The sequence below is a fragment of the Bison bison genome, unplaced genomic scaffold, assembly GCF_000754665.1.
Source record: "Bison bison bison isolate TAMUID 2011002044 unplaced genomic scaffold, Bison_UMD1.0 scf7180017864317, whole genome shotgun sequence".
NCBI classification, from domain to species: Eukaryota; Metazoa; Chordata; class Mammalia; order Artiodactyla; family Bovidae; genus Bison; species Bison bison.
Window position 1 is genome coordinate 443,107 of NW_011494889.1, and position 1,010 is coordinate 444,116.

Sequence of the window (1,010 nt, forward strand, 5' to 3'; positions counted from 1 at the left end):
TATATGAAGTTTGCTTTAAAAAAATAGGGTCTTTTTTTTTTTGCAAAGTAATCAGTTATAAAAGTGGAAATTAAAGGAATAATAGAGGACTTAATTTTTTTGTTGTTGTTGTTATAGGCTCACTTGTTCAGTCGCACTGAGGGGAGGTAGGGAGGGATGCTGCAAACAAATAACACTGGCGTGTGCTCGCAGTGCCTCAGTCACACTGGGTCTGCCCCCCAGTTCACGGCACATGTAGCCTCTCTGCCCACGCTGCTCAGGCTCTAGGTTGCTCCGCCGTGAACCATCCGCGGCCCGCTCTGGGCTGCCTGTACTTCCCAGGTCCAAGCCGCTCAGGTTCAGGCACTCGGGTAGTCCTCAGAGGCGGACTTTCAGTTGGGCCTGCGTTTTGTGCCCTTCCCAGATCCGAGCAGCTCAGGTGATGAGGTGTTTTGCGCGCGCGATTGCTGCGACTTATCGCCTCCCGCTGCTCGGTTATCTAGTTGTGTACCGGCACACCTTCTCAGGCAGATGTTGACCGTCCAGACCCCCAAGAAGTTTTAGTTAGCAAAGAAGCCTGGTTACAGTTTTATAGATAATGTCTCTCTGGGGCTGCGATTGTCCCTTTCCGGCTCTGGCTGCCTATCACCGGAGGGGGATGGTCTGCCGCCGGCTATCTTTGTTCAGTCCTTTATTCCATGCCCGGGCCTGGAGGTGTCATAGGTTAGGGCTGGCTTTTTGCGTGGTAGATATCCCACAGTCTGGTTTGCTAGCCCAAATTATTTCGCTCAGATAGTGCTCGGGGTATTCAGGCCAGATTCTTGCGATGCAGCCCGCGCCGCGCCTCCCTGCCCAGCCCCCGCTTGCTAATGGCGTATGCAGGCGTCTGCGCTGCTTCTCCGCTGGGGGAGTTACCATAGGGCTCGCAATGTGCGGGTTTTAATTATTTATTTTTCCTCCCTGTTATGTTGCCCTCTGTGCTTCCAAGGCTCGGCACAGATTCGGCAGTGAGAAGGTTTCCTGGTGTTTGG